Below are 14,949 nucleotides of genomic sequence, written 5' to 3' on the forward strand. Positions count from 1 at the left end.
CCTCAAAAACATCTTTTTAATGTGGGCACTCAGAAGGTTCATTGCAACAAGCAGTAGTCACTGAAGCTGCTGACCTAAGAAAGCTTTTAGGCATGGTAGTCATGGAGGCCTATTTATGAGATCCATCAGTAAATTTAGACTATTGCAGCCACCTATTCCATGCTAAAGACTACCCTGCTACTGTCCTGAGCTCTGATCTGTGTGGCCTGAATTGTCTTCTGAGTTAAAGGAGAAAGTGACTCCCTGTGTTGAGGGAAATACTTTTGGGTTTGTTCTACCCAAAGGGCTGAGATCAGCCACTGAGCTGTCACTGAGCATAAACACAGACTTTAGTCCAGCGTTCATTGCTTGGGCAGGGACTGGGCAGCCTTGTTGCACTGGAGCTGAAGTGAGAGGCAGCTCAGCAGAGATGTGGTGACTGGATCTGATGGCCCCTGCACACCACGGGGACTGCCTTTTTAGTGTTCCCACAAGGGACAGGTGGGCATGTGTTGGGCTGAAGGGATCCCTTCTCAAAGAGGGAAAAACAAGCCAGCCCCACTGTCTGTCCAGTGAATCTCCTGCCCTCAGTGCCAGACTGCAGATTCCACTGTGTACTCCAGATGTGCTCCAGCTATCTCGTTGCTGTAAAGAAGAGGAAGTGATTGTTCTGGTGCTTCTTTAAATGATAATTACCTTTAATTATCTAACCTAAGTCACCAGCCTGTGCAGCTCTTCAGCTTAGGATCACAGACACTTGTAAAATATTTATTGTCATGACATTTTGGGGAAGACCTATTCTAATTTTAGCTTTAGCTAGCAGGTTAAATCCTAGCAGGAAAGTGCGAAATACCATCTGGAGTAGTGAGGCATTGCCAGACCTCAGCCCTTCTGCAAATACAGTTTCCATGCAACTGTGAAGGGAGGAGGCTTTATCTGCTCCCTTTCTCCACTCACCCCAGCTGGCAATGTGGTCCTGGCCTGGATGCTAAGTACATGCTATTTTCTCTGTTGTATCTGTGGCCAGTAATACAACTTGCAGGAAAGTTAGGGACCAAGCAGTGCATGAAGGCTGTTGACCCGTTTGCCTCTGGGCACGAGTCCTCTCAGCCAAATCAAGACACTACAGCCTTGCTTTCACGCAGATGGTGATCTTTCATTTTCTTACTTGCAACAAATGTTTTGTATTACCTTTTATGTTATTATGAGATGTCTGTAGGGACCATTAAGATCTGGGTATTGTGCAGTGCTCAAGGACACACGGCAGAGTGTGACCTCAAGGCTCTCATGCTAGGCTTGATGTCATATAGGACATCTCTGGGACTGCTGCTGCCACTGTCTGCAGGAGCAAACATTGAGTTTTTGTCTTTACTAGTCCTCAGAAACCCTTTGGTGCCCATAAGGACAGAGCTTGTGTTTGTACAAGAAACGCTGAAGGGTGTTCACTTTCAATTTGCAACATTCCCTGTTGTGAATGAAATTAAATTATTTTGCATATAAAATGGCTATGTAAAATTAATCATAAATAGTTTTAAAAGAAAATCCTACCTATAATGTAGCTCATAAACCAGATTTTCACTCTGATATTTTTAGATTGTCATGGTTGCCCCTGCAGCTATTATTGCTGGATTTGAAATGTCAGAAAATGGGCTTCATATCCATCACCTAAAGGAACAGTCGCTCCCAGCATAAGGACAAGACAAAATAAGTAAAGCTTCAAAGGCAGTTTTAGCAGGTTTCTTTAGGTATTAAAAATATTGGCAAGAAATATTACTCCACAAAATGAAAGAGAATACTAGTAAAGGCTATTATTATTTACATCCACATATACATCTACACAGGCATACTCATACAGAGACTACTCTCATACTAGTAACAAATAAAAGAGTTGGACTAAAAAAAACTGCAAGAAAGGGTGTGGATTCAATGGAGCTGTATAAAATTACTGGAGAAGGCAATCAAAGCTGCTCTCTCCTCATATGGTACCCAGTGCTAGCTCTTGTATTTGCACTGTGCAAGCAGAAATTCCCACTGATGTACTGGTTTGTGTTCTGTGAATTAGATGTGAGCAGTGGTGAATTCAACAAGGGCTTTGTTTGGGTGTTAGCTACATCCTAGAGGTGACATGCTGTCCAAAGTCAAATGGTCCCACAAGATTCAGTGGTAAAATTTCCTTTGCCACGCACCTATTCTCCAGGTTATTGCTGCCTTTAACTCATTAAAGTTTGACCATTCTTTTCCTTGGCCTTGGGTCAGCAATTACATTTCCACAACAATCATTTCATTCAAACAGGAAGACAAACATGACAGGCTCCTAGAAGGATGACTTGATAGCAAAAATCAAAAATAATGTTTGCAATTTTCGATTGTTTAAAGATGGTAGCAGTTTGAATGTTATGTAGGAGTTGTAGACTAAGAAATCACATCGTCCAGCAATCCCTGAGAAGATTAAATCTGTAAATTCAGCAGTATTTTGAAATGTTTAGTATTGTTTAGACATGTAAGGTAGAAAAATTCCGTCTCTTCACATAACTATTTACCCTCAGCTGCCTCAAGGGGAGATGTTTTCCCTGTTGTGCCTCCAGAGAGAGTTAAAACTGCAGTCCTCAAGTGCAGATGATTTCCTCAGAATGCTGCTCTCTCAAGCTCATTTACAATTTGTCTTGTCTTCCTGCATATTTACAACTTTTCTACCTAGTGTCCATAAAAAGTTGCCCATTGAAGAGGCATGGAGGAAGATTCCCTGCCTGATTATCCAGGAGCCACCTAAGCTGGAACTACACAGCTGCATGTCCCACACTCATGGAGCCAGACCAGGGTTCCTCACCATCTCCACCTCAGGTTTCCTACAGCAGAGTTTCAGACATCTGGATCCTTAAAAGAGCACAATTGTGGTGGAATAACAAAATCACAGCTTGAGATGGGTGCCTTCAAGGAGGGACCTGGAATGGGAAAACCCTGGGTTTTATTCCAGCACAGTCTAAGTGCTCAGGAGTCTGGAGGCCGTCGCTCCTGCTGCATCTCTGAGTGTTCCTCACCTGGCTGAGCCACCACAGGTCCTTGAGCCCTTTGTTACACAAAGCATCAGCAGTTCATGGGCTCTTTCCTGGGCTTCCATCACCCAGAGCTCAACCTGCAGCTGCACACTGAGCTACCTGCACCAAATGTCTTCCTCAACACAGGGGACCCCTTGCAGCCATGCAAGAGGAGTCTCCAGCTTTCAGATGCTCCTTCTTGGAAGACCAATAACAATTTTGCAACAGAGAATGTGGTAATATGCCCATTGTTCACAGTCTAAATAACAATGTGCAGCATCAGCTTCCAAATGTCAAGGTCATTTGTGATATTTCTATTTTGAGTAAAATGGCTCCTTACAGTTTCCATGGTTTCACCTGAAATTCGTACTGAGCCCCTCATTGTTAAGAACCTTGAAACCCAACCATTCTAATAGGAGAAATGAGATCCTCTTCTGTGGGTAGTCAATTTGACTTTCAAATGTAAAGCAGTCTGTATTTACCCTGGATAGGTTTATGGATTTTTACACTGCATTTGTGAACAAAACCAGGCATTTGGATTATCCAGTTTGCCCTTCTTTTTGGCATATCGCACAATAATGCATGTAATTATTTCTTCAACACAGATTTTTTTTTTCTACTGTGGAAAGATTTGCTTTATTGTTTACTTCACATAAGGAAATATCAGCTTTATTAAAATAAACTATTGAGAAAACATTGTAGGTCACAGTCAATCAAAATGCAAAAGAAACACAAAATGCTTTAGAGATAGATTTTAAAGTGTAGCATTGCTTCTGTATGTCACATTCATCTGTGGAAATAGTAACACCTATTAGAAATGCCAAATTTTACAGGACAAGATAGTAATTTTTCTATTATTGCTGTTACTTAGTAAGTATTAATCAGAAACAGAATGCTGGAAGGAGATTGAAGAATGACTCAGATGAATAAGGCAAGGAATAGTTTTAGTGAATTTTAAAACCTCAAAATGCAAAATTAAAACTGTGGATAGAAAAAGGCAGAAGATTTCCATATTAGGTACTCCAGTACTGTTCTTGCTGAGTTGCCAAGTTCAGAATGGTCCTCTTTGCAATATTACTGGCACAAACACTGTGTTTTGTCACCAAAATGGGGCAATGCATTAATTACAGTCATGTAGCTCCACTGGTAGAAATAGGATTGGAGCAGACACTGCGTGGCAAGGATGTCCTTTGTTTTATTAAATGGGCACCTCTACAGCCCAAATTTAAGCAGAATATGGAACCAGGTCATTTTTTAAATCTGTCCTTTCTTCTTTCATTTCTTTCTTTCTTCTGAAGCCTATCTCTTAGTAGACTGTCATCAGCTGAAACTCTCATAATTCACATGACATCAGTCTGTGGTATTTTTCTGATTTGCGAGTTACTCTTTACAGCTGTAGAAGACACAGAAAATGTAAGAACATAGAGGAAAATTGCTATTTTATGTCTGATGAATTGCAGTTTCATGTTGTGAAAAGTCTGTTCATTTTTCCCTTATCAGGCCAAGAGATTTTTAAAAGCAGTAAATGGAATCCAACTCACCCAACTGTAGTTGTGTTAGATGTGGCCATTCATGTTGAGTTAATGGACTATATTCAGCAATACAGAGAAAATTCAGTGGTTGACCTCTAGATATCTTTTGATATTCTTTTTTATCCTTTTTATATATTTGTTGTATGTGTATAAAGTATGCATACACAACTATTTGTTGCATGTATATACTTTATATACATGCAACAAATAGTTTGTGAAAATGTGAAAATGCTTGGAATATCTCTACACAGACATAGCTCTGAACAGTTTTGATTAGTGTCAACAGAATTTTATACAAAATTAAAATGTGTGAGGACTTAAGACTTCAGCTACCTATTTTGTATTATTTAAAGAGTTTGCAAATATTTCTATATCCTTTGGTGTTATTTCTTGGTTGATAAATTTCTCATATGTGGGATTTTATAGTCTTTATGTTTTTAGTTATTAGAGAGGAAGAAAAAAAAAGAAAATAAAAACTTTGTATACTCTGTATGTTTTCCTACTCTTATTTCATTTGAAAGCCTAAAGAAATCTGTAGAAAACAAGGATAATTATTGTCCAGCTTGCTTGCATCCTCCATTCTTCTATCCACCCCTATTGCTTTCCTCATACATCCTTCCAAAAAGGTCTGTCCCACTGTTCTGCCAGCTATGCCAGAAGCCACCTTGTAGATGTGCAGAAGGACATCCAGCTCCTAGAGTGCGTGGTCTCTGCACCACAAGGGAGTGGGTGCAGACCACAGAAGGATGAATTGTTCCTGTAATCTTCACTTTAGTACAATGGCACAGTTCTGTACTCTCCTCATCTTGTTCAGCCAAACCAGCTGGCCTGAATCTGGCTTTTATAGCAAAACTAAATTGGTCGAGCAGAGCTTGAGGCATCATGATGTAACAAAGTATTGCATCTGATACAACAAATGTGTTAATAAGCAGATTTGTCTTGGTTAGTTTTTTAAATACAGAGTGAACCTGCAGAAAACCTCCTTCAATTTTTTCTTAAAGCTCAGAATATGCATGGTACATCAGTATTGGAACTGCATAGCTTTTGCTAGTTTTGCAAAAGGCCACATGTTGGGTTCTTTTGATCAGAATTCCCAGCCCTAGGAGAAAGAGAAATTTTCTACGGTCACTTGGTCTATCTTGCCTGCAAAATAAAATCTGTGTGTACAATAGTTTCAGTCAAGAATTTATAGGGAAAACTTCAAAGCACTGTAGACAGAGAAGAATTTTGAGCATCTCTTAGCTATACAGAGCCCTTACTCTTCCCTGGAAGACCATACGGTTGGTGCTGTGCTGCCAAGTCAGTGAGTGATAAGAAAGCACAGATTTTTAATCAGCTGTGTTAAAACTCAAGCAATATTCTGTTTCTGCTTTTAGCATTAAGGAATGTAAATATTTTTGAATGGGTTTCACATGAATAACATGAAAATACTTTTTTTTAAAAGCTGATGCATCTTAGTGTCTAAAGCATAGAATCACGGAATGATTTGGGTTGGAAGGGACCTAAAAGATCATCTGGTTCTAATCCACAGTGACAGCATCTACATATTACCTAAGTTTAGAATTCCTTCTCTAGTCACTGAAGATGAACTTCCTGACTCATTTCCCAAATGTAGATACCAAGTGCCATTGGAGATGTCACAGGACACCTGGGAGCACTGCACAAAGGTGGCAGAGGTTGCACACATTGCAGAGGAGACCCACGACTTCCCAAGCTTCAGCAGCACATCAGGCAGAGCCCTCAAAGGGCATTAGGCAAACTCAGTAGAGTTTGGAGCTCCTCATGCAGGCTCCTGTGGGAGGGGGACTTGAGGAGCTCAGAGCACTGGGCAGTCTGTCAGCAGCCTCAGCTGGGTTTTCTTTGAGTGAAACAAAGTTTAGGCAGCTTTTTCCCACATAGTTAGCTGCATCTAGGTACCTAAATCTTAATGTCTGTGACCTGCTGCTGAGTATCACCATGGATGTGCAAGTAAGAACACAAAGTTGGTGGGATTTGTAGAGAGATCAAGTAAGATGTGCATCAGGGAATACTGATGGTCTAGGGAACAGCAATTTCCAGAATTAAACAATACCTGGAATAATATCTGGTCCCTCTCCAGAAAAGTATTTACCATTAAGCATGCAAGAAGTTTTGTCTTTATTCAGTGAAGCATTGCAGCATACTCTGGGAATTTAGGATGTGCTTAACAGGCCTGCTGGCTGGTTCAGGACTCTAGCTCCATCTGCATACACATATTCTGCACTAAATGTGCACAAGGCTTTGCCACCCCTGCTCACTGTGCATAACCTCAGTGGAAATGGGGAAAAAATTAAAGTCAAATAAGTGGATTTCTGAGCACAGCCATACAATAACTAAAACATCACATCCTCATGGTGCTCAAGCACTCATGGTAGCTGCCAGTTTGCTGCCATACAGCAGCTGATGAAATTGCCTTTGTCTGAGCATTACAGGGCTTTGCCTTCAGTTGTATGGCCTCAGTTCTGCAGCACACATGCAATTCAGAAGCATGTTTTCGAGTAAGGAGTATTTGAAGTGGAATTCAGTTTTAGGAAGCTTGCAGATCAGAATTGATTGGCAAAAGAGATGGGAAACATCTCGTACCAAGAGGTTTTTTGTGGGTTTTGGAGGCTATGAAATCAGCTTTTACAACAATATATATTATGGATATAAAAAACATTTGATTGTGGGATGCTTCTATAGTCAATGGGAACTTTGTAATAAAAATGTTCATTTGTTCTTAGTTCACCTACGATTTCACTGCTGTGAATTTAGATAAAACTCAGATCTCTTCACTCCCAGGGCTGAACTGAAAGATTACAAAAACAAATGGTCATATTCTCATGGAACAAGCAGTTTCTAGTATAAAATATATGGTAAAGAAGAAAATACTAGTAATTTAACCTAATTTTTAAAAATAAAGTAGTCTTATAATCTAACTTAAGTATGGCTTCTTATCAGAGCTGGAAAGATCTGTGTCTTGAGCAGCTTCTCTAGACCTGTCTGAGCTCTTAGACCTGATTTACTTTTTCAGGATCTGTGTAATTGGCTTAAAATTGATAGAGGAGGGGGGAATGGGACACATGGGAGGACGCATGATAGATACACATGACACTGGCAAATTTCAAGTAGAAATGTTTTAGTTTAGTTTAGTTTAGTATAGTTTAGTTTATAGTCCATTCCATAGTAAAGCATCTCAACAAAAATGCCCATCTTTCCAAACCAAAATAATGTTTTGTTTTTAAACTTGCTTTTTAAACCAAAACCAGGCTTTGCTTTATTTGGTCTCCACCAATGGTTTTTCTACCTTGAACTGAACTGCCAAATGCATTTTCAATGAAAAAATTATCCAGAAGCTTTGCTGATAATTCTACTGAAATAACAGGAGGATTCTGATCTGCTCACCTTGTCACTGTGCTCCACAGACAGCTTTTGTCCAACCTCTCATTGAAAGACTGTTTCTTTAATTTACCTGTTACAGTGAAATATCTGGTTGTTTCTCAGATCTCATTATTATCTTAAGCCATGAACTCCATAAACATAAGTACTACCATGAATACAATTTCATACTACATAATTATGTTAAATCAGCAAAACACTGTTAATACAACCCCAAAATACTTTTTCAATTGAAGTGCAAAGTTCCAAAAGCACCTGGTGAAAGGCAAAGCTGGAAGGACTTGACCACTGGTACTATCCACTAAGCTTCAAATACCTAAAGGCATCTTGTTACTTGTGATGTGTGGTCTACCCTGTTTCATTAAATCCTGCTCCTCCAGCTGAGGCTCTGGCATTTTCAAGACAAATCCATCATCAGTGTTATAAAATTGTGCTAAATTGGCTGACAGTCTGATCCAAACTAATCCTGCAGAAACGTTAACAAGTCCCAAAAGCAGTTGCTATTAGTAGCTGATCTGTTTGAAGAAAGATGGACCAAGTATGATGAAGAGGTTAAAAATAAGCCCAACAACCTGGGTCCTTGACCATGCAGCTTTCTGCCTCTGTTATCTAACGTGCTCACCTCGGAAGAAATCTCTGATTTAATTAGAAGTACCAATCTGGGATTCGTGCACTTACATAACAAATCACCTTGGGAAAGAATTTTTTAAAAAAAGACCTTTGTACCTACCAGGAATACTATCCCCTAATATTAATTATTTATGCTTGTAGTAATTACAGCATGGATAGTAATAACAACTAGCCAGTTTACAGTTTTGCATATGCTGAATTACAATAGTTGCAGACAATTAAGGCCAGAACCTGAGAGATAATGATCGTACTGCAGAAATATTATGTGTTTTCTCTATCTTTCGTTATTCACTGCTTTAATGAAACTCCTTTTGTTTTCTAAAATATATTCTGGCCATTGAGTTTTTATTCTTTTTTCTCACCAGATGATCTGCCATTTAGCCAGAAATCTGAAACTGGTTTAGCTTCTATTTTTAAATCTCTGCATTTGCATTAGATTTTCTTGGTTTATTTGGTTTGTTGCTGCTTTTTTTTTTTTTTTTTTTTTCACCTCACATCTGCCACTTAAAAAGAAGAAAAAGAAAAAAGAAAAGGCCACAGTTCAATTCAGTGGATTTATCTCAAATCCTGGCAGGTTAGTTTGACACGTTTTTGCAGAACACATAGGACATTTGGGATTAAAGTTACTCCTTGTAACTGTGTCATTAGCATTGTAGCAGTGTGCAGGCACTGATTATGTTCTCTCTGCCTCGCCTCCACACCTCTAATCTCAGAGCTGACCCGATTTATATCACTGGCTTTATATGGGCCTGTACATACTGAAATCCAGGAGAGGGAAAAGGGCTCAGACTCCCTGAAAATAAACTCAGCTGGCAAAGAGATTAACCCATTTAGAAATGCGTTTTTGCCTGTTGCTGAGTGTGCAGTTTCATCCATTTAAGGAACATAGGCCTGAATCCAGATACTAACACTGCTTAAAGGGAGAAGAAAGAAATAGATGAAGTGGTATTTTAAATGGATCTGTTGCCAACGCACCAATTCAAATGATTTGGGGAATTTTGGGAGGGAGGGAAGGGAGGAAACAGAACAGTGAATTTGGAGTCAACGTCTCAGAGAAATCATCTGCAGTGGCTGGTGTAAGAAAATATTCTTTTCCTTTCCAAGTACCACTCATCATAGGTATCTTTGGAAAACCTGATGTCCTCTTAAAAGCATTCCCAAAGTAGGTGCAATCAGTCATCAATGGCAGAGGTTTATGTAATCTCACATTTACAGGGAGGAAAGCAGTTTACAGATGAGCATAAACATGAGACACAGTGGCCCTCAGGCCTTTGTCAAAGGATTCCCAGAAAAAAACTTAGTTGACACAGAAATTACCAGTACACCTCTGTGCCCTTCTGAGCATGAAGAGCCTTCTCCATTTGATGATCTCAGTTCTAAATCCAGGTTCTTCTGAGATTTAAAACACTGAACACCATTATTCTTATGAAGACCATTTCCCACCCTTCTGTAAACGTCTTCAGCTGAAGCATCAAACACAAGGTATCAAGGACAAGGTTTTAAAACAGTGCTCTGAGAATTACATTCACACAGAGTGCCAGGAAACAGTGAGACATGCAAGGTATTCCCTGGGCAGTTTATGCCAGATGTGAGATGTGCAGATGTGTGCATGTGATCTCTTTGCACATCGGGAGACCTCAATGAGTGGGGATCTATGGCTGGACAGGCAAAGCACCCACAGAGCTCAGTTGGGCTTCTGGAGTTTCAACTCATTCACACCTCTGACTCTGCTTCCCTCTTCTGATTGAAGGCAAGCCCAGAACATTTAAACAAGTCCAGAACATTTAAACAAGTTCAGAATATCTAAACTGTGTTTTAGGCACTGTAATGCCATCCCCAAGAGCACACGTGGCTGTGGAACTTCAACGCTCTGCTTGATAAGCCAAGGTGCATCTTCCAAGATTGTGAGTGAGAGCAGGGATGAGAGCTTGTGAATGAGAGCAGTTTGTTCTGTGGGCCCCGGGACTAAGGCAGTTTGTTCTGTGCCTGGAGCAAGCACACTGTGCTTATTTGGTGATTTCTTACAGTGAGGCCGGTACAGGTCATTGCACCAAAAATACTGGGATTATTCTCATTTTTTACTTAAAAATATCTAGCAGTAAAGTCTTAAATTCACAATATTCCAAAGCAGGAGAATGATTTTCCCAAGAGGCAATTCAGATAGACCCCTAGCATAGGTGCTTAGAATAATTTCCAGCACTTCTGAGTAAGATCAAAACCAGAATAAAATTAGTGTAGAGTTATTAAAAATTGAGTGTGACCAAAACTCTTATCAAAATCAACTATCCTGGGACTGAGGGAGGAGTCATCCTGCCCTTGTCAGCCAGAAAAATGTCATGATTTTATTGCTGTCAATTTTCTCTCTGAGTTAAGAGTGTCAAGTTTATTTTTGTACTGGTTACTGTTGCATGCCTGGTGTGTTTTAAATATGTGCAAAATCCCATCTCAAGAGAAATTTTGATTTTGAAAGGAAGAAAAAGGTAAGATAATTTTAAATGTGATAAAAAGAATGAGCAGAAAAAGGAATTGAGTAGGAGACAAGGTAGCAATCTCATTCAGATACTTTGTCATGTGTCCATGGCCAAGGGTTTTTTTCAGACACTTCCTTCGTATAAAAACATAAATATTCAATAAATATAAATACTGTATTGTCTCTGAAGGGTAATAGAAGAGACACACAAGACAGCATAACGATCAGTTCAGAAATCTATTCCACATTTAAGTGGATTTAAGGTTGAAAGTACTTGTCAATAATTCAAGGGTAAAATACATTAAGGGACTACTGTAATTATCCAAAGCTCAGGCAATTTAAGCTGGGAAACTGAGAATCAAGGAACTGATTATAGAACATCCAGCCATGCAATCATCAGGATTTTGTGGTTACTGTGTAGTATTATGACTGAGCAGAGTTAAGGATGGTTGCCTGCCTCTGTTGTGCCTGCTTTGTCTACGTGTATGTTGATTATTTTTGGTGTAAAGTAGATATATATTTAAATGTAGTTGTTTCCTACAGAGACCCTGGTGCCTCTACTAAAAAGCAGCCAGCCCCTCCAGTGACTGTCAGAACACAAATGAGGTTATTCTCCTATCCATGCAAACATAAACAACATACTTCAGTGAATTAGAGCAAGAAAGATTAAATTAAAAGACAACCCCTGGTCTCTGACAGCTGTGTCTCCTTTCCCTCACTCAGCCCAGAACAGGACATCTTGTATCTTTGAAAATAGCCTAGAAGAAAGTGTCCTGTGTGTAAAATCACAGAAAGCAGGCTGAAAGGGATCTCTGGAGTCCTGCCTAACATGTTGCTACACCCTAACCCCATGCAATGACACTTTCAGTAGGTCACTGTCATAGACAGCAGCACAAGGAAATTACTCTTTCTTAATGCTTTGCCTTCTTAGCTATGGCTATTTAGGAAGAAATACCCTTTAAATATAAATTAGTGAAGTTCTCTTGGGAAAGTGTTGAAACTACAAATGACATAATCAAGTGAGATAAAGCCTGTGTTATGGGCATTAGTCATCCTTTCTGCATGTGTCCAGTCTGTTCAAAATGACAGATAATGCCTTTGGCTCACTTTGGCATTAGGAAGGAATTGTGATTCCACTTCTGACTTGTTTTCTTAGTCAGATGGTCTACATACGCTCAAACAAATCAGAACAGCTAAAAAAAAAAGGCAAAATAAGCATCTTTTTGCTTTCTTTACCACCACTCCCTGTGCATCTGAAATCGAGGCTAATTAATTCTTACAATTAGTGCTTTCTTCCTGGAGAATGTGCTGCCAGATCAGATCAAAACAAAGAAACAAAACACCTCCACCTGGAATGCAGCCTCATCCAAACAACCCCACACAGATTGTCCCTGCTCAGTGCCACAACAGCTGTGCTCCTCCTGCAGAGCACACAGCTGATGGCAAGGCAGAAACAGGGGTGGCACCAACTGAAAGCCATCCACTCTGTCTAGTCTGTGCCTGTGTGCTTAGCATTAGTAGAAAAAATATTCTGGGTGATTCCCTCCCAGAATATTCCTGCTTTCTTCACCCAACACCTTCCAATGGCTGCTCTGAACAGGTTGTCACAATAATGGATGCTCTCAGCTCTATCTGCCTTCCAGCTGCTGGCTGAGAGCTGCCAAGGGAGGGTTCCCCTCCATTCCACTGGCAGTGGGTACCTGCCCTCACCAGCCCCCAAGCCATCCTCGAAGCCTGACAAAGAGTGTTTTCACTTTGTCCCTCTCTCTGCCCCAGGTTAGGTGGTAGGAAGTTTAGGACAGGCCAGCTTGGCTGTAGATTTGCTGTTCCTATCATGTTTGTTATATAAGAGATCAAGTGATCAAATGGATTATTAATTTTTTATAATCCATTGGCTTCATCTCTCACCCTTGACAAGCCACAGACACAACAATGAACAGGTCCCTGGCCATCATTTCCTTGATTTTGGTCATTTATTTTGTATTCCCCCTAATTTAGGAACACAGTGAGTTCAAAGAAGCATGAAGGACTCTCCTGGTCCTTAGGGGAAAGGAGAGCATCTTAGTTTCATATGTGTCTTCTTCTGTTCTTGCTATTCTGTTCACAGAGTTTGTAGTGTGTTAATAGGAATGGAAATGGAGCAATTTTTTCCTCCTAGATCAGCCAGTCTGAGTAATGCTTAACTTCTAATTTGAGTGCTGGGAATGGATTCTTGATACTTAATTGTGTTTAAATTAGTTCATTAGCCAGAGTTCTTTATTTTGTTATAGAACACTGAAAAACATATAAGGTTTTCCTGAGCTTCACCCGCTGGGCTTTTACATCCCAGTGGCATTCCACTTTGAGTCTCAGAAAAATGACAAACAGGATAGTGGAAACTATTTCCATTGAACAAAAAATGAAAGTTGAAGTATTTTTGTAAGTAATTAGGCTGGGTAGAAAGGAGTCTTTGTAGCCCCTTCTATTACAACTGTGTGGCATGGTATATGCAAGGTTTTGGGCAGATTACCGCAGCTGAGCACCTCCACAGACACTGCTGAGGCTGGATTCCTGTCCTATCTGTGTGTATGTTACACACTTGTACTGACAGCATCAACACAGAAACCTTCCTAAGGCTGAAACATAAAAACCTTCCATCTAAGGCTGACCAACATATTCTAACCCATGTTCAAGCACTCATGAATTTACATAAAGGGCATATATAAACATATTTGTATGGGACTTCCCACTTCATTCAGAACAAAAAAATTAAAGAAATAAAAAAAATTCCATTGTCACTGGGAATAAAACATCCTGATGCAGGAAAATATTCAAAAAGCAACGGAGTGTATGGAACAAGATGTAAGTTACCTCAAGGATAAACTTGGATGGTTGACTTCAAAGATGGGTTCATTTGATTCAAAGAATGGTATTGCTGCTTTGGAAAATATCCAGCAAAGCTGCCTGCCAATTTAACCTCCCAGAGGAGACAGCTTGATGAACATTGCAGGCAGGAAGTCAGGAGAGTGTTGTAGGGCTTTGCTCCTGAGCACCTATTACAGCTGCAGTCTCAGTGCAGGGCAGCTGAGGCTGTTCCTTCCCCAAAACAGGGGTTCAGGGACTAGGCAGGAATAGCAGAATTCGGGCTGAGTCTGACTGCTGCCCCTCAGGGGTAACAATGTCACTGAGGGACACAGCAGAATTTACTCTGTGCTCAAAGCAGTGACAATCTTTCCATTAAGTTTAGTGTATTGATTGCAGGTGGTGATCGAAATTACACCTGAAATATATTCCTTAGAGTTTGGCTCTCTGGTGGTACAAACTTGGCTGATATTATAGGAGTTCTGTCAATCAATTAAGCTATACATCTGGCCTTTCTACTATCAGTACCCAAATATTGAGTAAACTGAGAAACTCTATTAATACACAGCAATATCATTCAGAAACACCTGGATGAGTCCTGCTGCAGCCAGTTTTGTCCTCTGTAACCTCTCCTCAGTTCTGCTACACATCATTTTCAAAGTTGACCGACCCCATGCCCCTGGCTCTTGCTGCACTTGTTTAATCTCACAGTCTTATCTCCAGAAACAAAGAAAAAGAGTTAAGAAGAGATCCCCTCTAATGTAACTATTAAGGGTGTTAGCCATAAATTGTTTATTGGGCAATGCATTTCACCAATGCCACAGAGATGCTGCTAGAAAATCAACAGAACTGGTCTTATAAGCTGTTCTCATTTCCAGGAACAGCATTTGAGATTAGCTGTTCCTTCAGCAGCCAGAAGGAGTTTAGGAGCTGTGAATCCTCTTTGTGCTTGGCTGCAGGTATATTACAAGACTGATTCAGTGAGTGATATCCTCAGGGATGATGCCTTCCAGGAGATAGTCACTTGAGCTGTGATAATAAAGGACACAAATAAAACAGTGGCTCC

Source organism: Zonotrichia leucophrys, chromosome 2 (assembly GCF_028769735.1).
Source record: "Zonotrichia leucophrys gambelii isolate GWCS_2022_RI chromosome 2, RI_Zleu_2.0, whole genome shotgun sequence".
In the NCBI taxonomy this organism is placed as follows: domain Eukaryota; kingdom Metazoa; phylum Chordata; class Aves; order Passeriformes; family Passerellidae; genus Zonotrichia; species Zonotrichia leucophrys.